This window comes from Fopius arisanus, unplaced genomic scaffold (assembly GCF_000806365.1).
Source record: "Fopius arisanus strain USDA-PBARC FA_bdor unplaced genomic scaffold, ASM80636v1 scaffold00067, whole genome shotgun sequence".
In the NCBI taxonomy this organism is placed as follows: domain Eukaryota; kingdom Metazoa; phylum Arthropoda; class Insecta; order Hymenoptera; family Braconidae; genus Fopius; species Fopius arisanus.
In genome coordinates, this window is record NW_011887806.1 from 117,187 (window position 1) to 128,138 (window position 10,952).

General features: G+C 41.1%; 1 protein-coding gene across 1 annotated transcript in view; it reads left to right on the forward strand.

The window, feature by feature from the left end:
* Nucleotides 1-3,674: 3,674 nt before the first annotated feature.
* The window catches only part of LOC105269306 (homeotic protein antennapedia), an 83,496-nt gene continuing 76,218 nt past the window's right edge, over nt 3,675-10,952 (forward strand). The window contains exon 1 of the mRNA XM_011309445.1: nt 3,675-4,121. The gene's annotated coding sequence lies outside the window, so the exon portion shown is untranslated. The remainder of the gene's footprint in view (nt 4,122-10,952) is intronic.

The window sequence follows — 10,952 nt, forward strand, 5'->3', positions numbered from 1 at the left end:
TGGAGAGTCGAGTCACGACGGAGAAAAAGGAGAAAATCCCATAGCACGTGAATGAGAACTGGCGGAAGGGCTTCGGAAATTAAACGTCTCGTGCTCCTAGTATTTTTTTTCAACCCCCGACGTGACGTACGGGGTTGAAAAAAAAAAAGGTAGAGCACAGCTGATGCCAGGGACAATTTCGCCGCGATAAGGAAGTAGATCGGCTCGGCGAGATAAAGGAATCCCCTATATATACATTAGTAATTACTCACCTGTTTCTAGAATTCCGTTTTATCAAGCCTTTTCTTTTAATCCAACGGAAATGGAATTGAATGGAGTATTAGTATCTATTCTATTCTGCGGATGAATCTCGGTATCGCGTATAAGGATAGCCCCGGCATAAGGGAATGCCGATTTTTTTTTTTTTTTTTCAATTCATCGGCGATTTCTATTCAATGGACATTTTCAAATGACACTATAATGGGAGATACCTCTTTTGTGGTTTTGCCTGGACACAATGAATAAGCCGAGAGGATTGAACGCGTAATTATCCTGCCGTGAACAAGTCGTTGGGAGTTTATCTTGGGAGTGAATCGGTGTCGACAGGTAGTGCTGGTCATTTCTTCATTCACCCTTCTAACGAGTTTCAGACACGAGGGCTCATACTATGAATGGGGTTGTGGGAAGGGATTAGTCGACCTTGCGGGATATCTTTCACCTTTGATGGGGTAAATATTGATGGGTGCATGTCACAACATTACGGCTCAACCTTTTCACCCACCTCTGCCAGAGAAATCGCATTATTTATGCATCATTTTACCTGTCGACAAGGTCTCACTTTCACTTCTCGGGGAGGATGGATATTCCTGCTGGGTGATTCGTTACAAATCCTCGAGGTGTACAAATATTTACGGATTCCAACGTCATGGAGTCATTCATGAGGTGAGGGCATTTAGGAAATAGTTCGCTCACTTTCTGAAACGAAAGACATTTTTTGTTTCAATTTTTTTTTTTAAGCGATTTTTGAGAAGTCATTGAATTTTTTATTATTAATTATATTCAAGTTGGTCTTATTTTATATTTATATTTATAATTATTTTCTAATTTAACTTCTCAAAATTATAGACTTCCCAACAAAAAAAAAATCGAGTTTATGGAAATTTTAATTTTTCGTGGTTAAATGAAATTATTAAAAAATTTTTAATTATTTTTCCGTAAAAAAATTCTCTTCAATGGAAAAAATATATTTCTAGATATTAAAAACTGTTGAGTGATTTTTTTCTACTTCTGAAAATCCCGAAAAAATAAAAAAAATTTACTACCCCTTCCATATCATGATAAACCCCGCAATATGATTCCGTGCATGCAAAACGTGCATCACCGTGCATAATTCGATAAGTGGACAGAGAATGTTCGCTAACTGTTTAGTTATTGTTTCCGCTGGAGATTATAGAGAGCGAGAATCTTTATTACCCTCGAGCAGAAACGCACGTACCAACACAGTTCTCCGGATGGTACCATCACATACACACGAGCTCATGTAGGCTTGCTCGCACCTGTTGGCGCCTCAACGATTATGACCGCAATAACATTCCGTCAAACTGCTGAATGCGCTCACTCTGCTTTTACCTCCCCCTCCCCCTCCCCTCCCTCCCACAAGTACATAACCCTACCTAATCCGACACGACCACGTGCTAACCCACGTTGCTCTCATACCTCGAAGCTATTTTTTCCCACCTCCATCTATTTTTCTTCTAATTCCATCGTGATTCCGTGCTTCTGCGTATTTAAATTTCCCGCCCTAACCTCAAACATCTCCCACTCCAATCCACCAATAGGGAATCAGTCTCAACTGCGGCCAACTTCATTCATGTGTTGATTTTTAATGAAGACGTATATCTTTTTATTTTTTTAATTTTGAATAACGTCAGGTAATTCTCTTCGTCAGACGTTATTTTGACGTTTTTATAGTGAATTATCATTTTCTTTTATGAGAAAGACTTTTTATTCTTTAACTAACATGGAATGTATTTTGAAACAGCCATTCCGTGATTTATGAGTGGAAAAATATCGGATGGAGAATGAATTCCAATGGAAAAGGGATGAACATGAAGGTGGGCGTAGCGCAGGATGTATTTTGGAGGAATAGCAGCCATATTTCCGTTCCACATCGGTTTGTATCCCGTCTCTGCAGTTATACATTCGCCGTTAATACCGTCCCGGCCCACAACAGACGATCCATCGATTTTCCACCCCGAAATTATTTACCACTCGATAACACTCATTACGTCATCCAGAATAATAACCACTGAATCGAAAGATAAATATATAAACACGGAATGGACCATCCGTCACGTCGGGACGAGGATTTAACGCATTAAATTCTACCGACGCAGCGAATTGTCATGATGGAATTGGACTCCCGCAATTTTAAATCTGCATGCGCGCGTGGAATTGCCAACAGCAAGAGGAAAACACTATTTTTGGGGTGAGTCAATCCAATCTACGGTGTTTAATATATTTTTTTTCTGATTTCTCGTGAATTTTCATGCAATCATTGAACTGAAATTAACCGGTCCATAAATAATGATCAATTTTCAGCGGAAAAAAAATCGGTGTAAAAATGGTTTTCATGGAAATAATTTTTGGTTCTCACAATTCATAACCGGAATCAGATTCATCCCTCATTAAACTTAATTCCCCCATGAAACCTCGATTAATCCATTGAATCCCGAGCACGACCTGAAGGTAGGCGTGAAAAAGAAAACGTCTCTCTCATCGATTGGTATCTTGGAATGGGCGTCGTGTAGATCCCCTCAGGAGTACCACCTTCACTCGTCGAACAATCGTTTCCCGAGCGAGAGAACGCAACCAATGAAAGAGAGAAAGACACCTAAAAGAGTCGGTAAACCGGTGCACCGCAACAAATCACCATTACTCGATGTATATCGCAACGCCATATAATTATCCCCATAACGCGAAGCACCGAGTAATGGCTCAATCGTTGGATATTCACCAGCAGATAGCCGTCATGATTCCCCAGAAATTCTCAGTACCTCCCCGAACTTAAATTGACACAACGCGCGGTTAATGCGTGGAATAGCAGCCGTGATTGTCGAATTAATCACTGAATAAAATTGAAAGAATCATTTCAAGGCGGTAGGAGCTCAATGAGTGGAAGAGAGACACCACCAGTTTCCCCCACCCATGATTCAACTCCGCCATTAACAACGCCCTTGCATATAAATCGAACAACACGCGTGTGTGAGTGCTTTGGCGCGTGTATTGGTAATTATCTGACTTTGTTTGATTCACGTATTTCCTCAGTGGTTCCATCCAACTTGTTCACCTCCTCGTCGCACCCGGTTGGTAGGTACTTCTCTGTTGATGATCCTCTCACTTGCGCAGTTGTAGTTTATCGTACTTTGTTCAACTCTTGGACAATTGGGGGAGGCCAGTGTGGCCTCTCTCCCTCGTATGTACCTCAGAATGCCAGTATTTCAGGTATGTAGTTGTGTTCTCCATCCCCCTTAGCCCCCTCTTCGTCTATATGTGAGAAGTGAACACGAGGAGTAGCTCCCAGCGGCGGCAAGGCGTACGGCGCGAGGGCAGCGCCGCGTGGTGGCACATGCGGGTGACTATCGGCCGTAAACCATCCGCGGTGAACATTTAACTCACGTATTGCCATCCGACAAGTTTGCTTTGGCCCGCGAGAGAGCGTAACGCGACCCGTTTTGAGGTAGAGACTGGACCAGACCAAATTCGCGGGGTGAACGTTGGAGATTAGACGGGAATTCATAGCGTGGCGTTTGGTTTTATTTGTTCCGTTGTTGTTTCGTTTTTTTTTTTTGTTTCGTTGTTCGAACACGTGAGGGCAAGAACGTTGGAGCTGAGTCTGGAGGGAACGACTGGAGAAAGAGGACGAGACTTCAGCTGCTAGGACGACGTCTGGAAGATCCTGAAGAGCTGGAGGTACTGGAGCTACTGGGGGACGTTGAGGTGTTGGAGTTGGAGTTGGTGGTGGAGGTGGAGTTGGAGGACTTGGACAGTCTGGTTTAGGGCAGGATCATGACGGCATGGGGACCTGTACTTCCATTGTTGACATTGCTGCGTCGTTGAATCATCGACTTCGCCGCAAAACGGTAAGTCCGAGTCACGAGTTTGCATGTGTCCCGGGGACGAATCCTTTGTAAACATTGAGGCGGAGGTTTTGAAGACCCGGGGGATGATGAGGTGATGAGGTAGAAAGGGTTGAGGGCGATCACTCGAATGTTTTCGTGTTGACTTAATTGAAGAGCACACGCTCCCGCCAAATATTTGGCGGGGCACGAGTTCCGTCGGATGGCGGATTACGGTGACTCCAAAATTCCCGATAAAATCCATCTCTCAAAATTTATTTGTCATTAAAAAAAAAATTATGATACCTCAGTGATTCTCCGAATAGATTCTAGAGCAGTCCGGACTCGATGTGAGGAAAGTCTTGACAGAAAGGGATTTGACACGCGAGCCCACGTGGCCCCAGCCGATGAATTCTTTCCGGTTATCTCGCTGCAAGGGTTTTCAGATTTGTTTTCAATTCCGGAGTTGTTCGTTTTAGCAGCTCCAACTGTCGACTCCTGAATCGAGGGGATATTCCCGGATTTTTGGGGAGGTTGGGGAGTTTTGGGAGTTGGGGAGGTTTTTAATTCGCAGTTCTGGCCCTTCATGATGGCAGAATTTGAAAAAAATACGTTTGAAGAATTACCAAGTCAGCCGGAATATTCCAAGTGAGCCCACTCACTACTAGGTATGTCTGACGGAGGCCATAAATAAAGATCCGACGGTCGACGCGGGGCTGCAGGCGATGATAAGCGTTTCTGGTGGCGTTCCCTTTTCCCGTTGGTCGGTTTTCCATGGCAAGCAACCAATCCTCTTGGCATCCTCATTCTCAGATCCATACCTATAACAATATATCTTTCATTTAGCACCAGTTAAATTACTCTAAAAATATCCACAGCGGGAATTATTTGAAAAATTTTTTACCTGATGGAAAAACATCGCGGGAACAGATAAAAAATTATTTTCACTTCAGATATTTTTTTCTATTGAAAGCTGAAAAAGTTTCTTCGATGTTCATGAAATAATTGACTTGAAGATTAAGATGAAAATTGTGAAGGGTATATTCTCGGGGATGATATAGACGGTGAAAAGTTTTTCCCAGAGAATGCCCCCGGATGTGATAAGACGAATAACATCCAGCACGAACTGGTCGTGGGGGCTGTGTGATACAAGGAGAATGTACCTCGGGACGTTTTCCTAGAGTATAACGAATAGGTAGCCCAGCCGTTTTGGCCCCCGAGGGCAGCACGAAATGCTCGTTTCTCATATCAGTTTAGCCCTCACCCCGACAACCTCGGAGAAGTTGCTAGCTCAGGGGAGGGCATCACCCGGTGTCTTATATTCGCCCTGGTCTACGCCCACAACACCTTCTGCAACCCCTCGAAACCTTCAAAATCTTGTGTGGATCCTATATCATGGGGCACGCGCTTCCATTTTTATTTCTTTCCCCCCTGTCTTTCGGGGGAAAATACCCGCGGGCAAGAGATAACTGACGCCGGAACTTAAAATCCCCGGGGATGTCGAGCCCAGCAAAATTTTGGATCAACTACACTTCAATTTTCTGGGAGATTCTTCAATCAAAAAACTTATTCACAGAATAATTGAATGTTGAATTGAAATTTAATTAATTATGAATTTATTCAAGAGTTCTGGAATAATTTGTATTTATAAAAAATATATAATTCTAAAAATTGAAATTAAATTCAAATTTTTAAAAGAAAAATTCAATTTTCCGGGAGATTCTTCAATCAAAAAATAAATTCACAGAATAATTGAATGTTAAATTAAAATTTAATTAATTATGAATTTTTTCAAGAAATCTGGAATAATTTGTATTTATAAAAAATATAAGTTTCTAAAAATTGAAATTAAATTCAAATTTTTAAATGAAAAATTCAATTTTCCGGGAGATTCTTCAATCAAAAAACGAATTCACAGAATAATTGAATTTTAAATTGAAATTCAATTCAAATTAAAAAAAAAAAAATTTATTACGAAAACGCTGGAAGACTTTGAATTTCTGTTGGAATGAAAAAATATGATTAAAATTTTCCCAGACCGGGAAAATGTATTTTGGTACCTCCGGGTGTTCCAAATATCGCGTTAATATTAAACTTCCGCTTGTTACCTCTGGTGGAAAAATTTTTCGCCGGAGATTTGTGAAGCCGTGCCTATTTTCGTCCATCCAGTGTCTTTAATCATGATTAATTAACCAGCAGTTGCACATCCGCGAGAAAAGTAACATGTCGAAAAATTAATGCCCATCTTTAGTTACACCATCACGAGTATTTCCCCCGAAGTCGCCAAAGTACCCGCGAAAATATGAAGAATAATTATAAATATTTAAAAAAGCCGAAATTATCCTGAAGGCTATAACTCTGGCTCGGTTGAATTTTATTAATATTATGAAGTAGCAAAACTATTCGTCACGTGGCAAAACGAAGCCGTGGATTTACGCTGGCCAGAAGCCGCGGCTAAGTTTAAATCTCCCTCCTACCCACTGACTCACTAATTATCGTGAATTTATTGGCCCCATCCGACGTTCCATTGATCCCAGTTTCATCGAGCTACAATGCAAAAATTTACTGTCCAAGAAACCTCTAATTTTACCCCATAAAAATGCCCCTCCCACCCCCCGCGAACCCCCAAAAATTTTCAAACGTCCCATCAAAATGAATTTCAATTTCCACATGCAATAAAAATCCCGAGAAAAATCAAACATTTTATCAATGACTTCCGCTCTCTTATCAATGGACAGTGAAACCTATGGAAAAAAAAATGGCCGGAAACAAATCATTTTATCGTGAACTGTACATAAAATGGTTTTAAAAGTGATCCGGGCAATTTGTACATTGGGGTACAGTGGAAGGGATGGATTTACCGCGGTAGCGAGAAATCGGCCGTTTCGGAAATCGTTTACGACTGGGATAGCACCCCGTTTTGTTGGTGAATTGAGAGTAGAATCGACGGGTTTATATCGTCGGGGGTTGACGAACGATGGAAATTGCGAGAGTCGAGGTAATGCCTAGGACACGAAACGATCCGGTGATGACGCGACCCTCTGTACTCTCCTGGCAGTCCCGGTCCGTGTCCCCTTATATATATTATATATATATATACATGGTTGGAGGAGAGTTAGCTTTACGAGTATTTAAATGCGACAGCCCCACCGCCATAACGGCATGGCTGCCGTCGGATCGCGCACCACATGCTTTACGTCTTCCCGTTCTGATACCGTTTCCACCTATTCCACCTATTACACGACTGACCCATTTTCCGGCCCAATATTTTTCTCATTCACAAATTTACCATGGAAAATTCCACCCACAGTGTATCGACACTAGCTTCCATTTTTTTAAATTTAATAACGAACGCGTGAAAACGCAGGAATCGAATTTCTTTTATGGCTGAGTGAAACTTTCTGAAATGGCGAGCGTTAATGTTGTTTAAGTAAATGACTCATTTAATGAATGAAAATAAATACTTCAGTGCCAGAAAGTGAATGTTAATCCAGTCGATTTTCCCAGACATGCCTGGAGAAAAAAGCGCGAACAAGTTCTACAACTGACAAATAAATCCGGCACTTTCAATTGAATTCGTAATATTCCGTAAAATTGATGTATCAACTTGAATTTGATGCATGACTGTACAATCCCAGAGTCATGTGAATCGTCATGAACAGCTAGAGCCAGAGAGCCCAATAATACATGAATGTATCTCTATCTCAAAGATATGTTATAGATTAAAAGTGTCCATTTGTTATTTATCCATCCGTTAACCATATAAATATCCCGATTTTATCAAAAACTCCGTGAAGTATTTACGACTCTCACATTTGGAAGACATACGACCCGGTGTCGGAGTGACGTTGACTTTTGTGCTCCAAAGGTAAAAAGTGAATGAGAAAGAATAAAGTGACTTTTTTTTCACCTAAACACAAAAGCGCGCAAATGTTTGTGGCTCGAGGTCGCAAATGAGGGTGCGAAAATGTTTCCGGAGCAAGGTCGAGGCTTAATTGCATCACCTGTTTGCCGCCGGGTCAGCAAGACTTAGGAACATCAGGTAGAGGTACACTCACTGAGGCACGTCCCTGACCATAGGAAACCCCGTCGTAAATTACGGACAGTTGCACGAAAAAAAAAAGAAAAAAAAAAAAAGATGGATAAAAACTGCAGCGACACGGAGTGCGTTAGAACGTAACGGTACAAATGTCCTCGTGATTCTGCGGAGTATACAGTCTCTTTTAGTGGCTCAGAGAAGGATATAGTGAGGTGAAGTTCCTCACGTATCTCCAGTTTGCTCGAATTCCTCCTGGAGGAAATTTCTTTTTTCGATCGAGGGGTTATCGCATTCCTATTCTCCGATGTCCCATTTTGAGGGCCTCAATGTTGTCTTCATTTGGGACGTCAGACGTCAGACGGAAAGGTTTTCTTGTGGAAAATTAAAATTCAACGCTCCGTCAAATTTTCGTGATTGCTGGTACCGCTGACGGAGATTAAAATAACAATAACCCATTATTCAACTAGTCATATATTTTTCATTCAATCGAATATCAATTATTCTGCTGAGATTCTTGGGAGATTCAACCGCCAGATTATTCTAAATTCCAGATGCATTCACTTTTTTTTTTAGCAATGACACAGATTTCCCCTGAATTCAATTCTTCAGCTCAACTCTCTCTGATTTTCTCTAAAAATTTCTTATCGAAATAAATAATTTCGATTTTATTCAATTCTTGAGTCAGTGGATGAATCAAATCAGCGACTTGAGTCGACCATTTTTAACTTAATTTGTGTCATGGCGATTTTTATATTTCCCGCGAAAATTCTCGTCTTTAATTTTCCACGATTTCGCGAATGATTTTTTTTTTCGGCGAGAGGTACGTGAACTGCCTAGGAGATCTCGAGTGGTCGTGGTGACACGAGCGGATGATGTCACTAGAAAGGAGCGGCAGATGAGAGAGGACAATCCCTAGATCCCTTTTATTCATGTACACTCTGGTGACTATCTCTTCACCGATTTGATGCTGAGATTGTGGGGGACAGTAAACTTTATAACCTCATAGCTATCTCGAGTGTCGGTTTGGCTTACGTGAATCAAGATATGTGTAATACGTACGTTAATGAGTATTTATTGTACAGCTCCAATGTTGAGGGGTTAAAACTTCAAGAATTAGAAGTACCCGAATTAAAAAAAAATTGTAATTCGTATATTTTTTCCAAATTTTCAAAACATATGGAAAATAAAAATCGGGAAAGAACACAATTGTATTTTTGGGAAATGTTTTGAAAATTTTTTAAAAATAATTTTCTAGAAATTTTGGTAAATATAATTTTTTTTTTGTTTATACGGATGTTTTCTTTTTTTTTATTTTTTAATATTCTCAAAAAAAACGCCATCTAAATTATGAAAAAAATGAAATTATTTAATTTCCGATTTTTTTTGTTTGATAAAAAAAATGTCGGAAAAATTTTTCCAAAATTTTTGGAAAATTTGGAAAAAATATTCCGATTACAATTTTTTTTTACTCGAGATAACAGGAGCCGCCGAAGTACCTTTTTAATCCACAACCTTGGCGAATACTTGGGGCACAGCTCCATCTTGAAATCGTTAAAATTAGTCAAAATGGTCGAACGATAGCGATCATCCGGCGGTTTTCCGATGGAGAGGGCGGAATAAATGAAAGAGGGAGGTGAGGGACAGGTGCAGATGTGTCAGAGGGCCTTCCCATGTTAATCAAGAGTCCTCCCTTTGACCACCCAGTCATTCCATCTACATTACAAACACATATATGCTAATGCCATCCCGTACGTTTGCACATGAACCAAGTGGCGCATTTCACGCATGAGAGGAGTGATATCGTTTTGCATTCTTCTGAGCCTCTCGTTTGCATTTCATTCACCTATCTGGCAGAACAATTATAAACATTCAATGTGCCGTTTCCCCTAGTAACCAATAAAAAAAACCCCAAAGAAACGATTAAATTTGCGTTTCCGGTTACCGCCAGTCATTTCCACTTCTCTCAATTGATTTTTCCGTGTGCCAAACGATGAAATTAAAACAGCGATCAATTCTCCTCCGGTAATTCTTCACGAAATAGAAGATTCAATATCTCATTCTTGTTGCACAATCAAACGTATGCAATATTTCCGGTGCACAGGTGTTACCACGTATGGCGGATATGCCAAAAATGGTTTATTCAATGGTAAAATGCAGAAATCCAAGTGCGATGCACTCGCGGAGTCTCTTAAGGCTATTCACAGCAATCCACATCTAATTATGGTATGGGTATGTTGAGGATGGGGTCTAGGGCGGTGGACCATGAAATAATTACTCACAGTACCGACCCTTGGCCGTGTGCCTGGCCCCGTAATAAAATAAGGAACGAGTTGAACAGATTTTTTTTTTTACTCCACCCCTCCCCACCTCACCTTTTAGCAATCTCTCTCGCTCTTTGTGCGTGGCGATGCGATAAAGCCGTTAAACGATAACGAAGGCGAAATGGGTGCGCTTGAGGACCCGAAGAATACGTATCGCGGATAAAGTCGAGAAGAGAGACGGCACCCGGAGGACTTAACCTATATCGATGTCTTTCTCACCCGTTGGTCATTCTTCTTTGAGCTCTCGTTCTGATCCTCTTGCCCCTTTCAGTATTTACGCATGCCCGTTCCACTCGACGAACCTTAATTAAGCGTTCAAGAAGATGAAACTGGTTCCCGATCCTCCGCGTCCAACGCTCGACGCGCCCTCCCGTCTCCAGCGCCATCCCCGGGTACCGGGTAACAACTTCAAAGATAAACTTCATATTTCCCTCTTCACGATCGCCAAGTCAAGTATATCTGTGCCTCGAATGAAGCAATTACAAGTCACACGTC